Source organism: Siphateles boraxobius, unplaced genomic scaffold (genome assembly GCF_051911475.1).
Source record: "Siphateles boraxobius isolate OS27281-9 unplaced genomic scaffold, OSU_SipBor_1 88, whole genome shotgun sequence".
NCBI classification, from domain to species: domain Eukaryota; kingdom Metazoa; phylum Chordata; class Actinopteri; order Cypriniformes; family Leuciscidae; genus Siphateles; species Siphateles boraxobius.
Genome location: NW_027509217.1, coordinates 800699 through 828582, shown reverse-complemented (window position 1 = coordinate 828582; position 27884 = coordinate 800699). Strand labels below are relative to the sequence as shown.

General features: G+C 39.5%; 1 protein-coding gene and 1 long non-coding RNA gene across 4 annotated transcripts in view; one reads left to right on the top strand and one right to left on the bottom strand.

The window, feature by feature from the left end:
* Positions 1-27884, bottom strand: part of wwox (WW domain containing oxidoreductase) — a 273547-nt gene that overhangs the window by 209201 nt on the left and 36462 nt on the right. The gene's annotated exons all lie outside the window — the stretch shown is intronic.
* LOC143731909 (uncharacterized) overlaps positions 4685-27884 on the top strand; it is a 233212-nt gene continuing 210012 nt past the window's right edge. The window contains exons 1-2 of the long non-coding RNA XR_013201002.1: positions 4685-4823; positions 5430-5637. This is a non-coding gene — a long non-coding RNA (uncharacterized LOC143731909). The remainder of the gene's footprint in view (positions 4824-5429; positions 5638-27884) is intronic.

Here is a 27884-nt window from a genome sequence, read left to right as displayed (position 1 = left end):
CTGTATGATTGCATTGTTCCAAATCAGGTTGATGTAATTTTCCTTTATACTCTCAAAATGTGTATTTTTCTAAAAACAATCTAATATATAATTTCAATATCCTGGCGTAAAACAGTTTTTAAAAGCACCAGAGGTTTTTCTGTGTTTTTATTCTCTTTGATCATCACTTCAAATGACATGTGCATTAAAATAATGTATTTCCCTATGAAACACACACTACAGTAATTTAATTCAAGATCAAAAAACAGATGGAAGCATTTCATATTTTTGTCTCGCCCAATTATATGTATGTTCAGTGGAGGCAAATATCTTAAAATTCATTTTAAATGTTATTATAATAATTGTATATATTATATAAATATATTTATTATATAAATGGCAAATATTTCTTTACATTTAAAAACAATCAAGACAAATAACTAATCAACAATCGAGAGATTTATATCATTTTTTTACAAGTATTAGTTTTAGTAAAACTGCCCTTTAAGATTTTTAAGAGCTACACAAAGTGGGAGTCAATTTTTCTAAAAACAAGAAATTAAGATTTAATTACTTTCTTTAAATATAAATTGGAATAATAATGTGTTTTAAAAGCAGGCCAGTGATGAAAGCACATAGCGAAGCACTCTACGCATGTTTAATGCCATCAGTGCCCGTGTAATGATGAACTTCACAGAACAAAGTAATAAATTTAGCTGGTGAACCATGACAAGGTCAGAGGTCAAAGAATTGCCGGCTGCCGCTGGAGCCCTGCTTGACAGCAAATAAACGATGCGTTGTAAACAAATCGTGTTATTGCTTTAATTCATGCAGGCTAATTTGATTTGGCGGGAGAGGAGTTGTTCAGGAGGAGCCGATGAGAGACTCGGAGACGTCGGTTCCTCACGATCCTGTAACTGCATTACAGACGGTCTGCAGTGTCTCAGGCTTCCTCCAAAGTCCATCAACACTTCCCTGCTTTTTCAGGACAAACTGAGTCAGAATAAAGCAGAGCAAATCAAACTCGACTGGGAAAACAGATACGAGAACAATCGCCACAAACGAACGCAATCAAACTATACAACAGGAAAGATGAAGACTTGCAATTGGAAAATAAACACCCTTCTTCGAAGAGCAATTTCTCGTGGCGTACTACAGGAAACAACACACATTTTCCTCATTAAGTTATAGGTATAAATGCTTCAAAGCATGAAATTACCCTTGAGCCCCCTGCTAAAAAATAACCTGGTTTGCAAATAAATGATCCATGTAAAGCAGTAAAATGCACATTATTAAAATAATAGGAGGGATTAAATTTGCATCCGCAAACTATTGAGAGCACATGAACAGCCGCCCACATGCTCTCCTCCTTTGTTCATTTCATTAGTGAATGATTCAAGGGTGATTCCCTAAAAATAAACACCAATTCCTCTTGTTCTTAACAAGCGAACATCCTAATGTCACAGTGTCAAGGGCAAGTTCATACAGTCAAACCTGAATGTATTCAGACACCATCAACATTTCTCACATTATCAGTTTATTCGGTATAGTTTAGAAAAGGATAATAAAATATAAGAAGAACTGGTTTTGTCCATCCTTCTGTTAGACTGTCTCACACATGAATTATGTTGAATATCTGTCAGCTGGTAAATTTAACTACACAATTAGATAATACCAGTTCAGCTCAACCGATTACCAAGCAATGCTTCATGTTGTTCAGTCTGTGTGTAAAAAGGTGCATTAGCAATTAAAGAAAAAACACTTCAGCAAAACATCATCAGCTCAAAGTGTCTGAATAATTTTTGGTCCCAAATGTTTATAAATTTTACTGGTAGTCACTATATGAAGAATTTTGTCACAGTTTACTTTATTTTCTATCCTCACTTACATAAATGAACTATAATCAGTAAATTATGTCTGGTGTCTGAATAATTTTTGGTTTGACTGTATATTTAGAAAGTTTGACACTCTTGTGACTTTTCCTTTTTACTTGTCATCGACACTCGTTCTTTCCTTCTTTGTCGCTTACTTTCACCATATTGTCTTTCACGTTCTCCAATATAAAGAAACATATCCGACAATGTTCAGACACAATAAAAACCTCCCCTCTCTCTTTGATATTGGGCGAATGTCCCATCTGGTCCAAATGGAGAGAAATGACTGGCCATCCATGCTAAGATCTACATTACACCTGAGTTATGGCTACCATTTGCAATTCAGAGTGGCTCTTTGGAGACTTCACCACCTTGGAAACGCACCCATCAGAGCTGGGGTACACAACACAATCAGGTAGATTTACTGTGCCGGGAAAGAGGCTTCAGGAGATTGTGGGCCACATGAGGGCAGGCCGTCCCAAACTCCCATTCTCGCAAAGGCCCTACTGGGCCACATTCAGCTACTCTTAATGAGAGAGGCCTAGATAGAGAGACAGGAGCAGAACGAGAGAACTAGACTGAAAGAATACTGGTATGATTGAAACAGAGTTGAAATCCCCAATCCTATGTTTTTTATTTGTCCAAAAAGTTGGCATTGGGACAAGCATCTCTGGCATTATTCTCGTTAACTCATGCCCTCAAATGCTGGGTTGTGAAAAGAAAGTGCGCAATTCAAGTTTGATTAGTGAACAAGATAGTATAGGGATCAGAAACAAGCTTCTGAATAGTTAAAACAATAAAGGTGAAACAAAGGAGATGACATGGGAAAAACCGAAATCTGATTATGTGTACAACAGGGCCAAAGAAAACATATACTGTGTAAAAAAAAAAGAAGAATTGTATTTATTTTATAGTGAACATTTCCGATTTTGTTATCATTGAGAGCACCGAACTGTATCAAAGACCTTCAAAGTATACTCTACATACAGTAGAGATAAAAAAAAACATACAGAAAAGCAGAAAAAGGCATGGGATTGCAATATGAAAAAGTTGTGCTATTCATTACATAAGGTGGCAGGTGCAATACGTAAGCCAAACGTGAGTCAAAGAGGAATAAACAAAAAGAGCCGGAAAAAAAAGAGCTGGGGCTTTGTGATGGTTAGGGATCAGATATTAGCAGGAAGAGGGAAAAAATCGTACAAAAAAGGAGGGCTCTGAAACATTAATCAAACTCTTCACCTAGTGGGCAGCCATATGGCTGAACAGCATGCGTATCGCACAAACTTGCTGATCTCCAGTAACAGGGTGCAATTAATTCCGCTGGCTGCATCCAGCGTGTACTACCAGTTAAGAGCACCGGGAGTACGGAGGAACGGGAAAAAGTGCTGCACCTCTTTTTTCTGCCTTAAAAGCAGAGGGTTCAAACGCTGAGTGATGAATGAGGAGGTGGTTAGGGCCCTCTCCCAACCGCTCTGGAGAAAGAGGGATGAGGGATCAGCTGGGAGGAGGATATAGGGAAGGAAGACACAGAGAAATAAAGTATATAGATTTGGAAAAAAACTCTCATTGTACAACAAAAAAACCTGCATTTCTTGAAGAGAGTTTCGGCTCCCAAAGTGCATCACTCTCACAATTATAAACTTCAGCAACACACACAGGGGACACACTAAAAAAGACAGCAATTCTCTAACACAACAAGCAAACAATACATGCCCCACGTCCCCGAACACGTTATTACTCTACCTATACAGGACACCTGAACATGAATAGTGTCAGTTTCTCTCATACGGTTCAAATTCCCCATGACAGCGAAATGTAAGGTTATATTCAATGGTGCAGGAAAAGGCATGAAAATGTTCATAATTCTGACCAGGAAAATGTCAATCTCATGGACTACTTCCTTTTTGCCAGCACATTCCCATCCCATCCCAGAATAATGTGTCCTGAACCCTTGCAGTCCTACAAATCCACACTTTATTACGCAAACCAGTGCAGACCTACAGAGTGATACTATGCAAATTCAAAAGTGTCCAGTTGAGCAGTAGCAAGTTGGGTTGAGGTTTCACAAATGGACACAACAATGATGCAGCAAAGGCCCTCGTGAGCTCGAATCATTGACAAACAGGACATCATACAGGATTGAGGACTTCACTGGCAGTGAACCAAAGACAGTCTCAAAAACACGGTTTGAAATCGCTGGTGTTTCTGACGTCACAAACTACCTTATAACCAATCAGATCAACCTGTGATCGTCAACGAGTGGATCTCTGAGCTGAGTGAGTGAGTGAGTGAGTGGAGGCGGGGCTCATTTGCATATTCATAGAACCGCACATACTAAATGAGGCAAGAGTGTCGAGTTACATTCAAGATATTTTAAGGCATGAATAATTTTTTTCCAAGAAAAAACATTTAAATGTGTCACTGTGGTGTTTAAAGATGAGGTTTTAATCCTTTCCCCGCCAAACACGGAATTTTCCGGGTATCCCTGTTTTAGGTGGTATACGGTAAGGAAGACCCGTGCGCATGTTTTGAAAGAGTACGCAACTTTTTGATCAAAGAAACAGACTGCGATCGTTTCTATCGTGAATGAGTGGAGTAGTGAGAATGTAGGTCAAAATGTCAGACAGACAAATGCAGAGGTATAGCTACGGCTGATCACGTACTGGAGGTGTTGATGGACTCGGAGTCCGATCACTCATTATTTGATCATTTTGAATCTGATCGGGATGAAGTCAGTGAGAGAGATGCAGATGTTGTCACAGAAAGTTCTAGTCATGGACGTGACGCAGATAGATCATTCACCCGCATAGACTTTAAAAAAAAAGACCCGTCGATCTGGACGAAGACAAAGTTCACCTGTGTGTCGAAGATTGGACAGTGACAATTCAGACTGTGATACTTCGGACAGTGAGTGGACGCATTCAAGGCCAAGATCTCATTCGTTGTTCCAAGGTGCCAGAACGCATAGAGGTGAGACAAGATAAGAAAATATTTGAGAAAGTGTTCTATCTTTATGGGATAATAATATATAAATATATATATATATACTATAATATTTGTGTGTGAGTGTGCAGGCATTTATGTGTGGCTGTGTGCATAAATATGAGCGTGTAATGGCCAAATTGTTTCTCTCTTTGTGCACATTTGCCACATTGTAATATGTATTTATATATATATATATATATATATATATATGTGTGTGTATCTAGGTCTGTTTATTAAAAGTAATTCAAATTATTCATATCATTATTCACAGGTAGAACACAGCTAGGCAGAGGCAGAACGCATAGAGGTAAGACAAGATAAGAAAATATCTGAGAAAGTGTTATATCTTTATGGGATATATATATATATATAAACACTATATTTGTATATATATATATATATATATAAACTATAATATTTGTGTATATATAGTGCATGCATTTATGTGTGGCTGTCTGTAAATATGAGCGTGTAATGGCCAAATTGTTTCTCTCTTTGTTCACATTTACCCCCTTGTAATATGTATTTATATATTTGTGTGTATGTCTGTTTATTGAAAGTAATTCCAATTATTCATATAATTATTTACAGGTAGAACACAGCGAGGAAGAGGCCGGATGCGTCAAGTACATCAACATGGTGGCACTGTAGGGGTTGCGGAAGGAGACCTCGTTCTACTGCAAAAGTTGTGGTGTCCCCTTACATCCAGGGAAATGTTACTCTGTGTACCACTCAAAAGCAAATTATAGTGCCTAAATTGGATATATTTTACATTTATTTATATTTTAAATTTCTTTTGGTTTTATATATGAAGGAAACGACATCTGAATGTATTCCGATTGAAAATGCACTTGTTTGATAAAATGGCCTTTTTCTCAGCTTTTTGTCCAGAATGTTGTGTTTTTGACAAAACCTACCTCTGTTCAAGTGGCAATAAAAAAAGAACAAATGAAGATAAAATAAAATATTTTTTTTTTTTTAAAAGCAGAGGCTCAGATCTTTATTTTGATATATAGCATCTTCATATATTCATGGAAGAAAATATTCTGCGGGCCATTAAATTTTAGCAAAAATCATAAAAAACCCTGGCGGTGACTGGAAACTTTTTTTAAAAACGCTGGCGGGGAAAGAGTTAAGGTATTAATACAACTATTGACTACAGGGGGACTTTAACAAACACCACAAATGGCAAGTCTTCACCATACTTTTCTTGGCCACAGAAACATTTGCTATGAATGGTCAAGATGACAAGCTGCATGGACTGTTTGCTAGTAAACCACCGTAAAGTACGCACCAGTTCAGGCTTCAAACAAACACGCAACAAGGGTGCACTGGGGGCATTTGAAATAACTCTTTTGAACAATAAAATGACAAACTGGGACCAACTGATGCACATCAAGTGCGTTTGGGAAAGGGTCTCTTTTTCCCCTTGTGGTGTAATCAGGTTGTGTAGCTCATGCCTGTCCACTGCAGAGACTCTTCTGTCACAAGGTTAGACTTTATAATCATTACTTACAGATTCCTCCCAAAACTGCTGGCTTTGTTTTCCTGCAAAATTAGAAGCTCTTTTACATGCTTAATGAACTTGAGAGGCCTACGCCAGTAACCTGGAATATTTTAGTTTTGTAAATGAGAGGGAGTTGCCTATTCCCCTGGCCCTCTCCTCCGCCTGGCCCATACCAATATCCGAAACGACTTTGGAGATGTTTCCTTCATTAGAATATACTCCTCCTCCCAAGACTCTTTTTGCATTTTGAGCTGTTGCTTTATGATCCTTGTGGGACGCCATTAATGAGAGGAACTCCACGTCTCTCAAGTTACTGTGAGGACAGGTCTGCATTTCTCCACTTCTGCTGAAGTCCGGCAGGCTATAACAGAATAATGAGCTGCATTCATCACAGGCATGGCACCAACACACACGCATACACACATATGCAGAAATAAGACACACAACACATTGTGGTCACACTTATTCTCTCTGAAGGAGAATGTCAGTGTTTCTCCGCTCGCTGAAGTCTAAAACTGACACAAAACATGAAAACAGCAGCAATTTCTATATTACGATGAAAATGTATGATACAAGTATGCACTGCAAGAATTATCTGAGTTATAGTATCTCTCCTGATTAATTGAGAGTAAAGCATTATTCTCAAAGGTCTTCTCAGGATGGTCAAAATAATGTCATTAAAGTCCCCCTGTGGTGAAAATCCAGCTTTCAATGTTGTTTATATGTCTATGTGGTGTTTTGAATACGCTTTAAGACGAGCCATGTGTAAATTCATAAGTCGACAGCATTGCTGAGTATTTTCTGCTTAAAACTGCAGTGAACCAAAGACAGTCTCAAAAACACGGTTTGAAATCGCTGGTGTTTCTGACGTCACAAACGACTTTTTAACCAATCAGATCAACGTGTGATCGTCAACGAGTGGATCTCTGAGCTGAGTCTCATCCGAAACGGTGACGAGTCTGCTTACAGACTGGAGGTTGAACAGCTGGCTGCCTGGTGCAGTTATAACAACCTTGAGCTGAACACGCTCAAAACAGTGGAGATGATCGTGGACTTCAGGAGGAACAGCTCAGCACTCCTCCCACTCACCATCATGAACAGCACTGTGGAAGCAGTGGAGTCATTCAGGTTCCTGGGCACTATCATCTCTCAGGACCTGAAGTGGGACAATCACATTGACTCCACTGTGAAAAAGGCCCAGCAGAGACTGTACTTCCTTCGCCAGCTGAGGAAGTTCAACCTGCCACAGGATCTGCTGATTCAGTTCTACTCAGCCATCATTGAGTCTGTCTTGTGCGCTTCCATCACTGTCTGGTTTGGTTCAGCTACCAAATCAGACATCAGGAGACTACAACGGACAGTCCGTACTGCGGAGAGGATTATTGGTGCCCCCCTGCCAAACCTCCAGGACCTGTACTCTTCCAGAGTGAGGAAGAGAGCAGGTAAAATCATCACAGACTCCACTCACCCTGGACACCACCTGTTTGAACTGTTACCGTCAAGACGGAGACTCAGATCACTGGCCACAAGAACATCTCGGCACAGGAACAGTTTCTTCCCACAGGCCATTTCCCTCCTGAACAGTTAACACTCCTCCCAAGGCATATGCCTGTAAGTGCAATACTCCCACTGTTTAGTGCAATATCCCACAACTCAGGTGATACTTATATGTAGATTTACTTATTTATAATATTCAAAACACTGTAAATAGGGCCATAATCTGTAAATCTGAAAATGTCTATTCTGACTAAACCCAACTGTGATAGTTTTATTCTCATATATTTATATTTTTATTTTTTATTCTTATAATTTGTAGTATTATGTTTCATGTTGTATTTGTATATGTCCACTGGAAGCCTCAGTACCAAAACAAATTCCTTGTGTGTGCAAGCACACTTGGCAATAAAGCTCTTTCTGATTCTGATTCTGATTCTGATTCTGATTCTGAGTGAGTGAGTGGAGGCGGGGCTCATTTGGATATTCAAGATAGTTACATTCAAGATATTTTAAGGCATGACGTTTTTTTCAAGGAAAAAACGTTTAAATATGTCATTTAGGTGATCAAAGATGAGTTTTAAGGGATAAAATTATTAACTACAGTGGGACTTTAACAATCAATAGGGGTGTAATCTTCCACTCGACTAGTCAATTAATTGGTCGATACGTTGCTCGACTAAAATTCTGATTGGTCGACTTTTTGCTGCGTTAATTTTATTACATTCATTTCATCACTAATTGCTAATTGCTAATTGCTAATAGAGCACCCCTGTTTCACAGGTAACAGTCTGTCTTCAGAACACCCCCCTTGTTTTCGATTTTTTGGATTAGCCCAACCCACTGGAGACAGATTGAATAAAGAACTACTAAGGCATTGGTCTGCATCATCCATGGTGGTTTGCTGAATTTAGCATTTAATTTACTGTCAGAGTAATCTACCATGTCAAAGACATCGGGAGTGTGGCAGTATTTTATGAAAACAGAAAAGAGAAAAAAAGTCGAAGGCAAAGTTTGCATATCACAGCTCGACATCAAACATGGCATATCACCTAAGTATGGTAAGCAAACTTGTCTGCGTTTAGTTGCCCCGTCTGTTTTGAGTTGCTATATGAATGAACATATCAGAATTGGCATAAAACATTGAAATATGCCAATTAGAAATAAACGTTTTATAAGTTAACTGCAGGCGCACCCGCACGCAACGACGGTAGCATCCCCCAGACACACCCATACCACGCTGGAAACATTTTATGGTTCACTTTTATTATTGTGACCATTTATTTCTAGTTTTATTTATTGGATTTTTTTTTTTTGGAGCCTAATGCGCAATTGCGCTGTGCCCACCGTTTGTATTTGTTTTGAGCCTATGCTTTATTTTTCAGTTATGCACTTTATTTCGTTTCTGCTCTCGTCTTGATCTAGTTTGTTTAATAAATATTCATTTTTCATTAATGTTCGTGCCTTGTGTGTTAAAGATTAAAAGCTTTAAATAGTCTATTCGTGTCTCAGCCGCAAAGCTGAGCTTCAGCCTCGTCTGTCAGTTTTCCTAACATTATGACATGGGTTGAGCAAAGACACAGTGAATGTGACTGCACATAAGATGCGTAAAATGAAGTTTCCAAAAGGTTCATGTGGAGTTGTTGCGTCTTTGCACTTGCCCCACCACTGCATTTCACAGAACCGTAGAGGAGATTGGTCAAGGTGATGGTGAAGTATGGTGGTCACACATGCTCCCTTTATGGGTCGAGGTGCAGCAGCTTCCTTAGTTGGTCCAGCATCCCAAACTGGCAAGATTGAGGGGCATGGCATAGTCCACTTGGCTTTAAAACCGGAACATGTGTTCGTCCACTCCTCTCTGCGACAGTAGATCTTCCCTGTCCACTCCCTTCCTGGGCCTCAGAGGACAACACTGTGCACCAGGAGGAGAGGCCAATTCGGCAATTTATGGCTGAACCTTATCACACGCTTCCAGAGGTCCATCTTTACGGCACCCTTCTTCTTTTACATCTGCTCCAGTCCCGCTGCAGGGTGTACACAGACGGGACCGGATGGCACTGATGTGAGGGGAAGCTGTTGTTCTGTGACAGGGGCCATTCATCGCCAGTGGAGAGAACAATTTATGATTTTCTGAGCTTGTGGAAAGCACATTGATTCATGCACATTCTTGAACCTGAATGGGCTTCCATATTTTTGCCCCACAACTGGCTACATTTAGTTTGGGAAGAGGATGTGAAGATAAAGGTTTGTTGATGGTATTACCTACTCATTGAATATCAAGGTGCAATAGTTGGTGGAAAACAGCTCCCAATTCAAATAAGATGTCATCCTAAGAGGAAATCCTAAGTGGCTTCTTGAACACCAGGATTTATTTGTATTTATACTTACATGGATTTAAACATCACTGAATCTTTGTGGGAACTTCTGAGGATGTTTTCCACATACTTGAGGTCTTTCGAATTCAACAAATGACCACTTTTCTACTGCAAACAATTAAGGATATGCATTTAAGCATTCTCAAAATAGGAAACTGAACAATGAATGTAGATAATAATATATAAATTACAAACGTAATAGACGATTGATAGGATGGTGTAATAGACATTGAGATCCATCATATCCCATGACCCCCAGTATCCCAAAAGCTCCTGACTCCAAACCCCCAACATCTTCCTCTATCAATCAAACCTCATCACTGCACTCTCTTCCTCTGAAGAGTTGGCCTAATCTTTCCTCAATGTTTTTTTTTCTTTCCCTCAGACGGGGGGAGAAGGGGAGCGGACAGCAGCCATCATTAATCAATATGTTGGGCTTTATTTGTGATAATTCATCATGACACAATATTAATGGGCAGCTATGCCCTTCAGAGGTGAGGCTCATGCAAATGCGGAGGGGGAAGCAATTAACTTTCGAGCGACGCGCGGATGATTCTAAATGACAAGGATATGTCAATTACCGCAGCCAATAAAGAGAGACAGAGGCTGCGAGGGCAATCTATCCACTTTACGGCTTCTCCTCAGCCTCTTAAAGGTCTGTCTACACTAAGAGAGAGCAATCTTAAAACAGCATCTGGACAGGGCCTTGAATATGGCAGCTACTAAAAGACAACTTAATGATTTAAAACACTGTTTCCCAGGCTATTTCGGCTAGCCCTGCTGCCCTCGTGTCGTGCCCGTGTCATGATAGCATAACTTATTTGACTGCAAATGTCTGGAAAGTATGTGACTAACTGCTTTTTTTCAACAAGGTTCACATTTCTTGCGGTCACTTTATTAGAAACTTTTTTTTTTATTGCAGGCTACATGTAAAAGTTGGGCATGTCTCAAATCAAGTACATTAAAACTTTTGCCTCCCAGAATGCACCATAAAAATCAGTGAGCATTGACTTCTCACCACATACACCTGCCAAAAATGTCAAAACCTGTCAAATGTCATGTCTCCTAGGGACATTTACACACCTTAATGTCGGTCCAAACTTGTTTTTTTGTTTGTTTTTTGGACCCCAACAATTTCTTCTTTTGTGTTAGGTAGCAGAAATAAATGCATGCAGGTTTAGAACAATATGAGGGTGAGTAAATGATGATCAAATGTTCATAGTGAACTATCCCTGTAGGCCTCTCAAGACATATGGTGTGTTAACATCAAACTCGTTGATAAATTCATGTTAATTAATTGAGTCGTCAGTGTGCCAATGCTTGGATCTAGGCCTCTGCTAGTGCCTGAATTTGAGTTCATGATATACTGACTCACACTTAGGGATCTAGGGAATAGTTTTTATTTTTGCTAATATGCTAATAATTGCTAAACACTGCATGTGACAAACCTGTCTTTAAAAACAGTGGAGCATTTTAAGCACATTAGCACTGAGGTTGATAAAACAGGTGCAAGACTTGGCAGCTGTGTTCACCTCCAGAGAGATTTGAGTGTATCGACCTATGTTAATCAAAACCACCTTTCTATGAACAATTAGTTCACTTCTCTGCACTATGCTAGCCCAGTGTATGAATATGTAATGCTTTAAAATGAGTCATTTTCAGCGTGCAGGACTCCAGCAGAGAATAAACACAAACTATCCATCACAGGCCATGAAAAAATTAATGAGAGCCAAGCAGACGCACGTCCATTGGCCGCGTAGCTCTTCAGAACCGGAGCCAAGGGGCGAGGACAAATTAGCCTGCTTTATATCAGGGGCAAGGCACATGGTTTGGCTGGTTAGAGGCGAGGTTTCCCACCAGGTATACATCTTTGTAAAGTAGAGAAGCATCCATTTACAAGTGTCAAGACGTTAGAAACGCGTTTCACACGGCATAACTATACTATTGTGAGACCGTATTCATGTCTGAAAGAGAAACGATTATTCAAACAAAAAATTCGACCAAATATGGAACACATTCCTCATGCATATACACTGAGATTTCTTGTCAAATTGGCTGGACCAGTAGCTTTCATAAGTGCACTCCCCTATCAGACGAACTGCAGTAGACTCGGTCTCAGTCCACAGAGCGTAGCAGAGCCTGGCAGCGCTGTAATTTCCCCCCACTAAAAGCTCAACTGCCACCAGGGGACTTGTACAGAACATTACAGGTTAAGCCCTCATTTTGTCTCCAGGTTGCAGGAAGAAAAAAAGAGATCAGAGGAAGGAAGAAAAGAAACAAACTTTCCGTTTGCCCTGACCTGTAGCCGGCCGCATACCCATGGTGGACTGCATGGCCCAGAGGTGTCAAGAGTGTTTGGGTGTGTTTTCCTCCAAACGAAAGTGGTTATTGTGTCCAAGGTCTGCAGGGGACGAAAGGCTAATATTGTTTTATGTGAGAGTGAGTGGAAAGGGAAAGCCGGATTACGCTAGTAGGAGTTTAGGCCCCAGAGCTGAACGATATCAAAGACTATCAGAGAACTGCGGCAGTTTGTAACTGTAGAGGGAAAACGAAGAGTGAAATGAACAGTACTACGGTAATACCATGTGTTATGGATAACATGGTATTTGAAACCAGTACCATGGTACAACCTTTAGTGCGGTTAACTGCCATGGGATCTCAAGCGTTTAGTTGTGACATACGTAATAGTTCTAGTCTTGCAGTTTTTAAGAATCTTTTTAGAATATTTTATTGTTTGATGCGTTTTATTGTACTTGTATTAAAATGTGTGCTGTGTATAGTACTTGTCAAATGTTTTCTATTGTACTTTTAAGGTATCCTTGAAAGGTGCCCATAAATAAAATGTATTATTATTATTATTATTATTATTATTACTTTACCTTAGTATTCTTTGAACAACCTTTAAGTATCAGGTTTCACACATCATCTGATGCCAACAATGGATCATGGTTCCACTGTACTTTTTAAAAGAGGATCTCAATCCAATTTTAGTACTTCTACTTAAACCTATTTTATTTCAGTTAGTTGCCAAGGCAACATTTCTAAGTTTAAGTTTGTCATTCAAAATATTTATTTTTAATTTAATTTTAAAAGATTTATTAAAAAGATTTTTACTACTTTTGGTTTTAATTAAAAATAACAGCATTGACAATTACATTTCAGTTTTGAATGCAGTTGAATGTCCAATTTATGTGCAGTACTTTAGGTTTACTGAATTTATATTCAATATAGAAGGTATAATATAAAAAATATAAATAACAGCTTACTGAGGGACCTAATGTATATGTGTAGATTAAAAGAAAAAAACATATACATAAACATTCATGTACACACACACACATATATATACATTTATATACTATATATAAAGCGATTAAGTGATAACTAATAAATATTGTGTCATATATATATATATCAATGGCTAAAAATATGGAATGGTTATTTTTTATTTTATTAGTTATTATATTATAGCAATATTATTATAATCATTATCAATTTGTTTATTAAATCACACTTAAAACACTACAAATGAGTCTAAAAAAAAAACATTTTAAATGATAGCAATAAAAAAGAGAGAAAACCTCATTACTAGTTTCTCTAATTCTCTTCTTTCTATCAAACAGAGAGCCTAGCACTTCTTAAATGAATCCTCCTCCTAATCTGGCTGATTCATGAGTCTGTGAAAATACAAGTTGCTTTAAATCTTCTAGCCCTGCTACACACCACTGTAATGATAGCTTGGATTATCTTGTAAGATGGGTGATGTATTGAGCTTTTTACTCATTCCTGTGGCCCTATGTTTACAATCTGCTAAATATGTATGCGAGTGGCTTGAGCAAATGAAGCCGTAAAGCTCAGTCCCAGAGTATATTACGAACACAAGCGTTCATGCTGTTGATGATTGCTCTGCCAGAGACGAGGCTTACATTTTCACCTGTGTCTTCGCTATCAATCTCTGTCTTTTTATTTATATCTGTTGTTCTGCAAATCACTGTTCTGAACAAGCTGAATATGTTAATAGAGAGTAAAAATAATTCATTAATATAGTTAAAGGCCACATTAATGATGCTGTTTTTTCTTTTTGGCTCTGATGCTAGTATTCATTATCTATATTTTATACATGATATATATACATGATATATACATATATATACATATATATATATATACACATATATATATATAATGAAGTAACTTAACTATGGCTAAAAGGCTACTGATTCACAACTATATAATACAATTACATATATTTTTTTTAAATAACAATTATTAAAATATAATAAAATTAATATGAAAATGAAATTTAAACTAAGTATACATTATATGTAATATGTATATCATTTGTGTAAATACATCAAATATAGGTAACATTTTTTATATATATACTGTATATATATAAAACTTGCAGCGATATTTTACAATTGAACAGCAGCTTTAGGATAAATGTATTGAGACATTGAATCAGTCACTCTAGATTCATTCGACATTGTATTTCTAATTAAATAAAGAGGACACGTCATTTAATTGAATAATATGAACTTTTCATGGTAATTATTTGCCTAACTCTTTTAATTAATCCCATTGGCACCTAACAGATGAAGGGTTTAGCAGCAAGTTAATAAAGCAAGGTGAAAAGCAGTGAACTCTTTAACCTTCATCCACTGGCAGTCATTAGAAGAGGACGACAGCTCGGCACTCACAGACACACTCTATAGTCCACACGACACACTGACTGTATAGTCCACACGACACACTCTATAGTCAACACGACACACTGACTCTATAGTCCACACGGCACACTCTATAGTCCACACGACACACTGACTCTATAGTCCACACGACACACTGACTCTATAGTCAACACGACACACTGACTCTATAGTCCACACGACACACTGACTCTATAGTCAACACGAAACATTGACTCTATAGTTCACACGACAAACTCTATAGTCCACACGACACACTGACTCTATAATCCACACGACACAGTGACTCTATAGTCCACACGACACACTCTATAGTCCACACGACACACTGACTCTATAGTCCACGCGACACATTCTATAGTCAACACGACACACTGACTCTATAGTCCACACGACACACTCTATAGTCAACATGACACACTGACTCTATAGTCCACACGACACATTCTATAGTCCACACAACACATTCTATAGTCCACACGACACATTCTATAGTCAACACGACACACTGACTCTATAGTCCACACGACACACTCTATAGTCAAGACGACACACTGACTCTATAGTCCACATGACACACTCTATAGTCAACACGATACACTGACTCTATAGTCCACACGACACACTCTATAGTCCAAATGACACACTGACTCTACAGTCCACACGCCACACTGGCTCTATAGTCCACACAACACACTGACTGTCTCTATAGTCCACACGGCACACTGACTCTATAGTCCACACCACACACTCTATAGTCCAAACGACACACTGACTCTATAGTCCACACGACACACTCTATAGTTCACACGACACACTGGCTCTATAGTTCACACGACACACTGGCTCTATAGTCCACACGATACACTCTACAGTCCACATGACACACTGGCTCTATAGTCCACACGATACACTCTACAGTCCACACGACACACTGGCTCTATAGTTCACACGACACACTGGCTCTTTAGTTCACACGACACACTGACTCTATAGTCCACACGATACACTCTATAGTCCACACGACACACTGGCTCTATAGTCCACACGATACACTCTACAGTCCACACGACACACTGGCTCTATAGTTCACACGACACACTGACTCTATAGTCCACACGACACACTCTATAGTTCACACGACACACTGACTCTATAGTCCACACGATACACTCTATAGTCCACACGACACACTGGCTCTTTAGTTCACACGACACACTGACTCTATAGTCCACACGATACACTCTATAGTCCACACGACACACTGGCTCTTTAGTTCACACGACACACTGACTCTATAGTCCACACGATACACTCTATAGTCCACACGACACACTGGCTCTATAGTTCACACGACACACTGACTCTATAGTTCACACGACACACTCTATAGTCAACACGACACACTGTCTCTATAGTCCACACGACACATTCTATAGTCAACACGACACATTGACTCTATAGTCCACACGACACACTCTATAGTCCACACAACACACTGACTCTATAGTCCACACGATACACTCTACAGTCCACACGACACACTGGCTCTATAGTTCACACGACACACTGACTCTATAGTTCACACGACACACTCTATAGTCAACACGACACACTGTCTCTATAGTCCACACGACACATTCTATAGTCAACACGACACATTGACTCTATAGTCCACACGACACACTCTATAGTCCACACGACACACTGACTCTATAGTCCACACGATACACTGACTCTATAGTCCACACGACACACTCTATAGTCAACACGATACACTGACTCTATAGTCCACACGACACACTGTATAGTCCAAACGACACACTGAGTCTATAGTCTGCACGACACACTGGCTCTATAGTCCACACGACACACTGACTGTCTCTATAGTCCACACGACACACTGACTCTATAGTCCACACGATACACTCTAGTCCACACGACACACTGGCTCTTTAGTTCACACGACACACTGACTCTATAGTCCACACGATACACTCTATAGTCCACACGACACACTGGCTCTATAGTCCACACGATACACTCTACAGTCCACACGACACACTGGCTCTATAGTTCACACGACACACTGACTCTATAGTCCACACGATACACTCTATAGTTCACACGACACACTGGCTCTATAGTTCACACGACACACTGACTCTATAGTCCACACGATACACTCTAGTCCACACGACACACTGGCTCTTTAGTTCACACGACACACTGGCTCTATAGTCCACACGATACCCTCTACAGTCCACACGACACACTGGCTCTATAGTCCACACGATACACTCTACAGTCCACACGACACACTGGCTCTATAGTTCACACGACACACTGACTCTATAGTCCACACGATACACTCTATAGTCCACACGACACACTGGCTCTATAGTCCACACGATACACTCTACAGTCCACACGACACACTGGCTCTATAGTTCACACGACACACTGGCTCTATAGTTCACACGACACACTGACTCTATAGTCAACACGACACACTGGCTCTATTGTTCACACGACACACTGGCTCTTTAGTTCACACGACACACTGACTCTATAGTCCACACGATACACTCTATAGTCCACACGACACACTGGCTCTATAGTCCACACGATACACTCTACAGTCCACACGACAGACTGGCTCTATAGTTCACACGACACACTGACTCTATAGTCCACACGACACACTCTATAGTCAACACGACACACTGTCTCTATAGTCCACACGACACATTCTATAGTCAACACGACACATTGACTCTATAGTCCACACGACACACTCTATAGTCCACACGACACACTGACTCTATAGTCCACACGACACACTCTATAGTCAACACGATACACAGACTCTATAGTCCACACGACACACTGTATAGTCCAGACAACACACTGAGTATATAGTCTGGACGACACACTGGCTCTATAGTCCACACGACACACTGACTCTATTGTCCACACGATACACTCTATAGTCCAAACGACACACTGACTCTATAGTCCACACGACACACTCTATAGTTCACACGACACACTGGCTCTGTAGTTCACACGACACACTGACTCTATAGTCCACACGATACACTCTATAGTCCAAACGACACACTGACTCTATAGTCCACACGACACACTCTATAGTTCACACGACACACTGGCTGTCTCTATAGTCCACACGACACACTGGCTCTATAGTCCACACAACACATTCTATAGTTCTCACGACACACTGACTGTCTCTATAGTCCACACGACACACTGGCTCTATAGTCCACACGACACACTCTATAGTCCAAACGACACACTGACTCTATAGTCCACACGACACACTCTATAGTTCACACGACACACTGGCTCTGTAGTTCACACGACACACTGACTCTATAGTCCACACGATACACTCTCTAGTTCACACGACACACTGACTGTCTCTATAGTCCACACGACACACTGGCTCTATAGTCCACACGACACACTCTATAGTCCAAACGACACACTGACTCTATAGTCCACACGACACACTCTATAGTTCACACGACACACTGGCTCTGTAGATCACACGACACACTGACTCTATAGTCCACACGATACACTCTATAGTCCACACGACACACTGGCTCTTTAGTTCACACGACACACTGACTCTATAGTCCACACGATACAGTCTATAGTCCACACGACACACTGGCTCTTTAGTCCACACGATACACTCTACAGTCCACACGACACACTGACTCTATAGTTCACACGACACACTGACTCTATAGTCCACACGATACACTCTATAGTCCACACGACACACTGGCTCTATAGTCCACACGATACACTCTACAGTCCACACGACACACTGGCTCTATAGTTCACACGACACACTGACTCTATAGTCCACACGACACACTCTATAGTTCACACGACACACTGGCTCTATAGTTCACACGACACACTGACTCTATAGTCAACACGACACACTGGCTCTATTGTTCACACGACACACTGGCTCTTTAGTTCACACGACACACTGACTCTATAGTCCACACGATACACTCTATAGTCCACACGACACACTGGCTCTATAGTCCACACGATACACTCTACAGTCCACACGACAGACTGGCTCTATAGTTCACACGACACACTGACTCTATAGTCCACACGACACACTCTATAGTCAACACGACACACTGTCTCTATAGTCCACACGACACATTCTATAGTCAACACGACACATTGACTCTATAGTCCACACGACACACTCTATAGTCCACACGACACACTGACTCTATAGTCCACACGACACACTGACTCTATAGTCCACACGACACACTCTATAGTCAACACGATACACAGACTCTATAGTCCACACGACACACTGTATAGTCCAGACAACACACTGAGTATATAGTCTGGACGACACACTGGCTCTATAGTCCACACGACACACTGACTCTATTGTCCACACGATACACTCTATAGTCCAAACGACACACTGACTCTATAGTCCACACGACACACTCTATAGTTCACACGACACACTGGCTCTGTAGTTCACACGACACACTGACTCTATAGTCCACACGATACACTCTATAGTCCAAACGACACACTGACTCTATAGTCCACACGACACACTCTATAGTTCACACGACACACTGGCTGTCTCTATAGTCCACACGACACACTGGCTCTATAGTCCACACAACACATTCTATAGTTCTCACGACACACTGACTGTCTCTATAGTCCACACGACACACTGGCTCTATAGTCCACACGACACACTCTATAGTCCAAACGACACACTGACTCTATAGTCCACACGACACACTCTATAGTTCACACGACACACTGGCTCTGTAGTTCACACGACACACTGACTCTATAGTCCACACGATACACTCTCTAGTTCACACGACACACTGACTGTCTCTATAGTCCACACGACACACTGGCTCTATAGTCCACACGACACACTCTATAGTCCAAACGACACACTGACTCTATAGTCCACACGACACACTCTATAGTTCACACGACACACTGGCTCTGTAGATCACACGACACACTGACTCTATAGTCCACACGATACACTCTATAGTCCACACGACACACTGGCTCTTTAGTTCACACGACACACTGACTCTATAGTCCACACGATACAGTCTATAGTCCACACGACACACTGGCTCTTTAGTCCACACGATACACTCTACAGTACACACGACACACTGGCTCTATAGTTCACACGACACACTGACTCTATAGTCCACACGATACACTCAGTCCACACGATACACTCTATAGTTCACACGACACATTGGCTCTATAGTTCACACGACACACTGACTCTATAGTCCACACGATACACTCTATAGTCAACACAACACACTGGCTCTATAGTCCACACGATACACTCTATAGTCAACATGACACACTGACTCTATACACGACACACTGACTCTATAGTCAACACGACACACTGGCTCTATAGTCCACACGATACACTCTATAGTCAACACGACACACTGACTCTATAGTCCGCACGATACACTCTATAGTCAACACGACACACTGACTCTATACACGACACACTGACTCTATAGTCCACATGATACACTCTATAGTCCACACGACACACTGGCTCTATAGTTCATTTTGATTTTGTTTTATGTTTGATCTTGTTATGTTAGTAAATACACTGCACTTGGGTTCTCTCTACAACTTGCCTTCAGTGGAATACTTCACATTTACTGACATATCGATTGAGACTTACTGATATAAATATTATAATTAAACTTTATTTGGACTACTTCTTTATTGCAAAATGCACATTTCTTAATATTAAGCCTAAAATGTGTTTTAATTTCACTATTAGTAAGGATAGTATAATATCAGTCTTTAAATGCAAAATATTTAAAGTGCGTGTTAAAGTGTTGAACTTCAGCACTATTTCCGGATAACTAAAGTGCATTAAGTACAAAATTAGTTGTAAATACATAAATATGTAGACCAATTTGGGTCCCACTTTATATTAAGTGGCTTTAAGTACTATGTACTTACATCAAAAAATAAGTACAACGTACTTATTGTCTTCATGTTGTATTGTAAAACACTTGTGCTGCTATTGAGGTGTGATACGGGTAAGGTTAGGGTCAGAGGTGTGTGTGATACGGGTAAGGTTAGGGTCAGGTGTGTGTGATACGGGTAAGGTTAGGGTTAGGTGTGTGTGTGTGATACGGGTAAGGTTAGGGTCAGGTGTGTGTGATACGGGTAAGGTTAGGGTCAGGTGTGTGTGTGATACGGGTAAGGTTAGGGTCAGGTGTGTGTGATACGGGTAAGCTTAGGGTCAGGTGTGTGTGTGATACGGGTAAGCTTAGGGTCAGGTGTGTGTGATACGGGTAAGCTTAGGGTCAGGTGTGTGTGTGATACGGGTAAGGTTAGGGACAGGTGTGGTGGTGTGGGTCAGTTTAAGAGTGGGTTAAGGTGTAAGGGAAGGGTCAACAGTGTAATTACAAATGTAATTATATAAAGTAATTACAGCTGTAATTACATGCAGGTATTTTTAAAATATAAGTACAATGTAAAAACATGTATGTACACAATGAGTCCATTGTATCAAATTATTAATTTCAATGTTAGTACATAGTACTTAAAGCAACTTAATGTAAAGTGGGACCCAAATTTGTAGTATACTTGCTATAAAATAAACGCATTTCATATACACAAGTATTATTTTTTCTTTTCTTTTTTAAAATCCATCTCACCCCAAACTTTTAAAATGAAATGTATCATGGTTTCCTCAAAAATGTGAAGCAAATGAACTGTTTTCAACATTGATAATAATCATAAATGCATCAAATCATCATATTAGACTGATTTCTGAAGGATCACGTGACACAGAAGACTGGAGTAATGATGCTGAAAATTCAGCTGTGATCACAGGAAAAAATTACATTTCACTATACTAGAGAACATCTATTTTAAACAGCAATAATATTTCACAGGCTTTACTGTATTTTTGATAAAATAAATGCAGCATTGCTGAGCAAAACAGACTTCTTTCAAAAACATTACAATTTCATAACAATTTCAAACTTTTGAGGGTCTTTTGAAATCTTTGACTGCCAGTATACACTATATCTCATGTATTCTCCTGAAACTACAAGCACTGGCACACACAACAGGTTCAAGGAGCCCTTCTCGAAAGAAAACTGTGCTCTTTCGGCCCAAGGGTGCCCAGCAATACTCCTGGTCAGCATTACAGACACGTCAGGTCCTCTTTAAATCCCCTAGCCTTCACCCATGATCAAGGCCACCGTCCCGAACCCCGCACATCAACATGACATGGACGTTCATATACACACGCTCCCAGGCTCTTCCTCCACACACACACACACACCCCGCTCCGAATCGAACACACTCTGCTTCTAGAAAAAAACAGGCTTAGAAAAACATTAGTGCATGATCCTGTTTGGGTTATCCTCCTCTAGCCGAGGATTAGCTGTTGTTGTTTTGCACGTTCCACTTAAGCGAGGTGCATGAATTTGACCTCAATTATATTCTGTTCAATATCTGAGATCAGGAAACGCGCGTTAAATCATCAAAGGTTAAACGAAAGACTAAAAGACTAAACTACAAGATCTCGCAAATAACTTGGAAACACAAAGTAAACATAATTAGCCTCCGTCTTTGTGCAGCTAATTCTGCTGATACAAATTCACTTTATTTTTGGTCCATCTGTTTACCCCATGTTGTTTTCGGTTTTAATCACTTCATAGCCATGATATTTACTCTCCTTGTCTCTTCACCCAAAAAACAGTTTAAATACAGAATTTTTTTATTATTATTTTTTTCAAACAATGTTTTTTTTTTCTCCAGCGCCTCAAATATAGATATATGGTTTATGGCAGTGTTTGAGAAGCTTTGTAGTTTCCCAAGCTTCTTATAGTTTCACTTAAACTACAGTCAAGCAACACCTTTGAAAATCTAATTAGCTACAATATAATTACATTGAACCTTTTTAATAGATATCAGATATTTTTCCCCAATAAATGCAGTAAAATTGATTATCTCGTCTAGTGTAGTGTGACAACATTAAACTGATGAAACTGAAGTCAGAACAGAAGCAGTCGAGTAGGACCGCCTACTTTATTCGTCAATCTACAGCAATACAATTACAGTTTAGAAGTTCAATAAAAAAATCTTAAAGAGGCCGTATTATGCCCTTTCACAAAGTCTTGATGTTGTTTCAGGCTCTACTAGAACAAGTTTTCCTGCTTGAATGTTGATTATTTTCCTCATATTCTCCATTGTTGCAGCTCCTCTCTTCCCAGTCTGTCAGTAACGCTCTGTTCAGTTCCTGTCTCTATGAAGCCCCTCCTTCTGAAAAGCACACTGTGCTCTGATTGGTCGACTGGATCAGTGTGTTTAGGGTTGTAACGGTATACCGGTATGGCGGTTTATCGCGATATTGACTTGTACGATTATCATATCGTGAACATTTGCTTATCCACGGTTTTGGAAAAAAAATTAAAGCAGATCTCAAATGCGCATATGCAACTTATTTCCACTTGACTACTCCACCTATACATGTGCACTGGAGAAAATGTCTGAGACTGAGGCTGCGAATTCTTCGAAAAAAAAAAAGTTAAAATCTGCAGTGTGGGAATACTTTGGGTATCCGAAAAACGAACGTGGGTTTTTCCTTGAAGATTGATATCCAGTTGTGTCCAGAAATATGGACGAAGAGTGGCTGCAAAATGAGGAAATATGTCAAATATGTTCTCCCATATTCGCGAACACCTTCCCTCCCTGCAGATAAAGTTCCATTTATAACTTAAGTCCATATTATTTACGTGTTGCTGAGGGAATTTACAATATAACGCAGATGTCACGTAAAATGCGCGATTTGATAGATGGATGAATAAATCTAAAATATAGCTGTGCAATAAATAAAATCGCTATATGAGTGTGTCTATTAAACAGCGCAAAAAACTGTAAATCTATATTCTGCTTGTTCAGCGTGTCTGTGTGAATGAGCAGCACCGTTTCACCTAGTATATACTCAAGTATGTGGGACGCTCATGTTGTTTAAAGCATCTGCCGTCTCACTCACTATATAAGGACGTGAACACATGAACATATCCAGAGCTGCTCTGAGAGAACTAAATGAGCATTTCATAATTTTGTTGAAAATAATCATTGTCAAATACACTCTGACTGAAACTCATAGGAGTTTAGTACAACCTGTCAAAATAAAAATTATCTTAAATAATAATTAATAAATTAAGAATTTTATTAATTCAATTGATCAAACATGTTTGTTCAAATGGGAGATCTGCAGCTTTATTTTTTCTTTCTTATTTTTTCAAAAGGTAGATTAAAAATTTTTGTTTTAATAAACCATGTTCAACCAAAAAACCCTATCAGTTTTCATTAATTTAAGGTTCATTGCAGCTGATAATAATAATCATTGTTTAATACCGTAAACCGTGAAACCGTGATATTTTCTGAGACTATTATCATACCATGAAAATCTCATACCGTTACAACCCTAGTTGTGATTCGTCGAGCGCTTCGAGCATGTTTGGGAAATGTCCCGCCCCTTACCATAACAACCAGTTTAACACACTACTAACTAACTCAACCAGGCCCCGCCCCTTTATTCTGCGTATGGATTATTATAATGCGGAATATTGTGACGTGTTCGTTCCCGGAAGAAAGACTACAGAGTTTCAGAAACACTGACACTGATATGGAGAAGAACTGGAGCTTTCCAGAGCTTTTTTATACTCAAACAGCAAGATTTACTCACTAACACTAGAAAACATCTTAATTTGTAAAACTAGATCAAAATCATACTAACTACTAAGCAAAATAATTTGACATGTACAATATTTTACAATAAAAGGGGTCATTCACATGAACCGTCTGAGTGAACAGATTCACTAAAACAAATGCTACAAATGAAGGAAAACATTTGATTTAAAAACGTAGTCAAGTTAGTCGAATAAATACTTTAGTTAGTTACCCCCCAACTGTGGGTTATTCAGTACTAGTGCTAAATAAAGAGCCCAACATGACAGGAGTGGACCGCATTTACTGAGCAACGCCTGAAGACCATGAAGTCGAAACACGGTCAGTTATCTAATTACAAAGACTGTCTATCCGCCACAATGTTAATTCGCTTTTTAGGCATTACAAGGTTGCGCTTTCCTCCCATCAGCCCTCGGTGGAGAAGTGGGCCGGCCCTAATTGGTTCCAGAGCTCACCCTAACAACACAACGCTTCTTCAACCCTCACGCAGCGTGTTCATTTTCATCTTGATTGTAAATACTGTTTCACGGAAACAATGAACACATGCTAACACGAAGCTAGGTCGGCAATTAACATGATTACAAAGTACCTCATTACCATTTTGACACAAGGAGAAAAAAAGTGTGGCTACTGGCTAATGCTCTTAAATGGGAAAAAATGTTTAAGTTATTCTGCTGGACATTAGACAGGCCTTGATCTGAAAACAATCCCTCCAGGGGCTCTATTAAACATCCCTCCCGAGCTCATGAATCAAAGATCAGCAGAATTTTATAGACAATCAAGAAAATTAAGCATGGACTCAACTCATGAGCACAACATTGTCCGGTACTCTACTATGCTAACACTACTTTCATCATTAGCCATCGAGATGTTCGATTTCAAGCTAAATCACTATGTTTTAAAGGGTTAGTTCACCCAAAATAAAAAAGTCATCTTTTACTCACCCTCATGTCGTTTCAAACTCATAAGGTCTATCATTCATCTTCGAAGCACAAATGAAGATATTTTAATTCATATTTTTAGCTTTCTGTCCCTCCATTGACAGTCCACACAACTACCAATTTGCCGCTTCAAAAAGTTTATAAAGAGATCGTAAAAATAATCCATATGACTTGAGAGGTTTAGTCCAAATTTCCTGAAGAGACTCGATCGCTTTATATGATGAAGAAATTGAATTTAGGCTTTTATTCACATATAAACATTGTTCAGGTGCACTTTTTTGAGCTTCAATCTGTTGATTGCAATTCACTGCCATTATTAAGCTTGGAAGAGCCAGGATATGTATTAATATAACTCAGATTGTGTTCGTCTGAAAGAAGGAAATCATACACACCTAGGATTGCTTGAGGGGAGTAAATCATAGGATCATTTTCATTTGAAAGTGAACTACTCCTTTAAGAATGAAAAGTGATATATTCTTCCTATTTTCTAACTTCAGCAAAGTTAAAAAATAATTTATATCCAAACATTTCTTAAGATTGTTCTAAAGATAAAACTTAAGAAAGATTTGAATTCCTGAATTGTGACGAGTCAAATGGCATCTTTAATTATATAATTACGACACAATTCATTATAAATAAGGCAGCATTCAGCACATAATGTTTGAAAGCGCCTGATCACAGGATAATTCACTATAGAGAGAGTGCAAATAGACACAAGTCAAGCCAGTCGTGACAAGAATACTGTGCGTATTATTGCGATCATTACCGTAATCTGCACTGTAAAAAGACGGCTTTAAAGGTGATTCGAGTGGACCAGAATTCTTCGGCAAAAACCGCGATATAATCAATATAAGTCATTTTCTTCTTAAGAAAAAAAACAACAATGTTTTTAAGAAAATATCTGACAAAATTTTAATTTTTTAAGAACTGCGCTTAATATAAATTCAATGAAGTTTGTAACGGTGTTCAAAAGACATTTTGTAAATTGCAAAGTAAAAAAATAAATAGAAAAACAAGTGATGCTTACAAGTGAGATTCTATGAGATTTATTTAAACAAGAACCACTCATTATTTTAGACTTAGGTAATTGTCTAAATCTAAATGTAGTTTTCACATAAACTAAAATTCCCTCCAGAAGATACCGCCTGATGAATGAATGAAACTCCAGGATTGTACGACCCAGCAGGGTTGTTTTCTGTGCTCCAGTGCACATCTGCTGTTTAATTCTGTTGTGTCTTTACTGTGGCCCGTCACACACTATAAAACCCACCCGCTCAACCCCATAAACACCACCAATGTGTTTCTTATAGTAAAACACACTCATAATATAAACACCCACCCTTCCTTAAATGTCCACGCTTGTGAGAGTCTAAAACTCACACTGGCTGACGAACAAACACAAGCTTATTATTTCAGAGAGATTTCGATGTGAAAGTACAGGCCTGAGTTCAGTAAGTGTCTTTATCAACAGCGCACCAGTCAGAGGTGAAGAGCATGAGCCGTGGCCCTTGCGTCCCCGACCTTCACGCGCTGCTAGCATGACCCTCAGCGTAAGCCCGAGGATCTGGGAAGCGGAGATGGATGGGTTCCCGGCCGCGGGGTTAAAGCAGACGAGTGTGTGTGTGTGTGTGTGTGCTGATTCAGCGTGACTCCACGCTTCTGCTGCTCTGATTACTGAGAATGGAAAGATGAAGGCATTTACGGTGTGATTAGTAAGCTTGTTCACACGGACGGAGATATCTGCAGAGCAACCCTCTATAAATAAACCATTGTTTCTCTCTCAGGACAATCAGCAATGTTTCACCGCAGGAAATTACATCAGCAGACAGAGCTGCGTTTCACAAGGGGACGATGTCACAACACTTGCAGAAACAGTACATAAAAAAAGCAAAAGGACTACAAAATTGCATTGACTATTATAAATAAATAGCAATAAATAGCATTCGCAAGTGAATTCTAGATTTACACACATTTATATAAAGTATTATATTTAATGCATGGATGTCTATTTATTTAAATGATGGACTGAGTTACAGCAAGAGATTCAAAAACTAAAATGAAATCCCTCTGAAAGGGATATTCACACAAAAATAACAGACATAATAACTAGCAATAACTAGCTTCCGGCCAAGTTGCGCTTTAGGCGTAAGTTGAATCCATATGTTCGGTTGGCTTGAAGCTAGTTATTTTAC